Below are 3,561 nucleotides of genomic sequence, written 5' to 3'. Positions count from 1 at the left end.
TCTTTGATACAAATACAAAGAAAAAGGGTTATAAGGTCATTGTTATGAATAATTAAAATAAAAAGAGAGATCCTCGTATTTTATATTTTAAATAAATTCAAATTTCTTGATTGAGACTAAATGTATCTATATTCATAGTATGATAATAAGTTGAGATATAATTATCGTATATTTTGTTAAAGTTACAAATTCAAATTTTAAAACTTCTTATATCTTTGATAAGAAACATATAAAAAAGATAGTTCATAAAAATTTTAGCAAATAAAAAAGAATAATTACCGATTATGTTCGTATACTCAATTCCCTAATTATGAAAACTTCAAAGTATGCTACCAACTATAGAACGTAAATTCCAAAGGTAAGATAGTACAATCATGTGATAATTAGACATGATTGTTTTACCATGGTGTAGTTGTCTACTTGTCCTTTTTGTAGCACAACTATGAGTTATGGTAAATGTTGGCACATAAGTATGTTATAGTGTGAATTTAAAAATGTGTTGAAGTCCCACATTGGAAAGAAATATTTTTTGTAAATTTAAGTGGAAAGAAACTTGTCTTTTAAAATTCAAGTCCCACATTGGTAAGAATATTTTTTGAAATCCCACTTTGAAAAACTATCATGTTTTGTGTAGTTTTAATTCTATACATACTAAAGTCCCACATTGTTTAGAAAACATATGTGACTTTGGTTTCATCACTATATAATGAGTTTCAAGCTATTGTGAAAAGTACACCAAAGTTGGATGCTTTTCCCAACTTTCTCTTTTCTCCCTCTTATATTCTGCTCGCCTAATTTTCGAGCCACTTCTCCCCTTTCTTTCTGTCCCTTCGGTTTTAGAGCGGTTATTATGCCGCAGTTCCTTCGGTTTTAAAGCGGTTATTATGCCACAGTCCCTTCGGTTTTAGAGCGGTTATTATGCCGTAGTCCCTTCGGCTTTAAAGCGGTTATTATGCCGTAGTCCCTTCGGTTTTAAAGCGGTTGTTATGCCGTAATTCTTTCGGTTTTTTGAGCGGTTGTTATGCCGTAGTTCTTTTGTTTTTAGAGTGGTTGCTATGCCGTAATCACTTTGTTTTTAGAGCGGTTATTATGCCGTAGAGCGGTTATTATACCGTAGTTATGAATGGTCATAGTACCATATTGAGAGTGACTTTAACTGTCATATTGAGAGTGGCTTAAACTGCCATATTGAGGGTGTAATTCTAGAACGGTTTTCCACGGTGCAGTGGAACTCCGATACAGTGAATCTGGGCTGTTTTATCCTGGGGACTTCGTGGTTGATAGTCTGCCTTGCACAATTTGGGCAGTGCCGCGAAACGTTTTAAAGAGAGCGACCTAGTCCGCGACTCAACCCAGTAATATCTTCGGTGGCATAAATTGTGAAATTTTAAATAGTTTTTGAAATTCAAAATCCAACATCTTTTTGTAAAGATTGCTTGTTCCTTTGTGATGAATTGCCATTTTTGTTATATATATTGGAATGTAAAAATTGCATGATACATTACATGATTTCACCTTTTTGTATTCAATATGACCTTCTATGTTTGTTTCCACTTTTGGTTAAAATCTATTTATGTTATGACATATTTACTTAAAGTGAGTTGAACAAAAAAATTTAATTGTAAAAATCATATTTAAAGTTAAAAATTACAAATTCATTCAAGTTAAGTCGACAAATTCAGGTTTCCTTAATAAAGTGTCATGGTGTTACTCAACAATTTATTGTCTTTACCTTTTGCCATTGTCTATATCCTTTTTCCATCAGCTTTACGTCAATGTGGTTCTTACATCAAACTAGCCCTACAACACATAGGTGATTTTATCAAATTCAAGTTTAATACACATATATATGTTTGAATTAATTTATTTGAATTTTTTATTGACATAAGCACTTGTGTTACTATTTTATAAAATTTATGAAAATAATTTATGGCATGTTCATAAGCTCTAGATGATAGCTTATGAAAATAACTTACAATAATATATTTAAATATTTTAAGAAAATTTTATTTAGATTTATATTTAAATTCAAATTTAAATATAATTAAGATTTAAAATAATATATGATTAGGATATATAATTTATATTTCTGTTAAAAATATGTTTAGAATTTATTTCTTAATTTAAAAATATGATTTATTTTTATATTGAAATTTAATTTTATATATAGAGCGATGAACAAAAATTTATCGTATGATATTTTATAAAAAAATGAGAGACTTATCCATACAAAATATATCAAATATAATTTTGTTTCTGCAAATCCAAAAACAAAATAACCCCATCAATATATAGAAATAATTTGACTTTATTTTATTTTTTGTTTTAAAAATATCTTATACACAAACACTTATACATTAAATTTTTATAATATAAGCATTTAATTAAGATGTTTTTCGAAACAAGTTTTTAATTTTATTGCATTCAACTAAATTCTATTTCTTTCCGTTAGTTGTGTCTATTTTAGTCTGGTACTTAAACAAGATTCCGATCTCTATTGCTGGAGTTTTAGTGTTCAAAGTTCCTCTGAGTGTATCAAATGTATTCAGCATTTTATTTGATAAATCATCACAACCACTCAACATTTCTTTTTATTTTTTTCCTTTAGTGGAGGGTTTATATTAATTTAACTTCATAATTCACACTATTTTCAGGTCTCTTTGCTGGTGTATTATTTGCAAGAGCTGGGATCTTAAACCAGAAGTCATCTTAGTAATAATAAATGTTGGATCTTATATTAGAGGTATCTTGCAAATCTTGAATAAGAAAAAAATGAACTTGATGATGACGAATGTTGTACAAATAAATTTTAAAGCGTGTGTATCACACTAAATTTTAGATTTGATTCGTTCCCACCGATCTATATATATTGGATGCAAATCGGTTAACCGGCGAATCCCCTTCAAGATACTTTGAAATCCTTAAAGTGAATTGCACATTCACATTAACAGAATAATTTTTTTTTCAATTACTCTCGTGCACTAGAGAAAGAAAGAAATGACTCCGAAATATTTTTGACAGAAATTTGATTCATGTAACATGAAAATTGTATTCTAACTTTGTCTCTAAATTGGTGAAAGAAAACAACTTTTGAACTCATATCAATTGGTAAAAGAAAACAAATATTGAAAAGGATTGTAACTTTTGGTAACATAACAAATGCATTGGTTTGAATTAAACCTGAACATTGCAACCACTTGATCAAGTGATACATTAAGTTATTTAATTTTGTTACATTAATATAGCTATTAGAGAGTTCCAAATATATTTTGGAAATTCCCCTCACAATCCCCCACCATTTTCAAAATATATCTAAATTCGTTATTCCGTAAATTTCATGGTTTAAGATAAAGGTGTCTTACGATTTGAACCATTACTTAATAAATTATGTTTTCACTCATTCCCGAATAGATTGGTAGACAAGCTTCGAACCAACCATTCATTAGAACAAGTGTGCATAACTCACACATGAAATCTCGGTACCATTGATCAAATTATAAAAATGACACATTTGATAATGTCATGTGTCTCATATCCTTTTCGTGAGAATTTAAGAGTCAA

The sequence above is a fragment of the Cicer arietinum genome, chromosome 6, assembly GCF_000331145.2.
Source record: "Cicer arietinum cultivar CDC Frontier isolate Library 1 chromosome 6, Cicar.CDCFrontier_v2.0, whole genome shotgun sequence".
Taxonomy (NCBI): Eukaryota; Viridiplantae; Streptophyta; class Magnoliopsida; order Fabales; family Fabaceae; genus Cicer; species Cicer arietinum.
Note: the sequence above shows the minus strand (reverse complement) of the source record.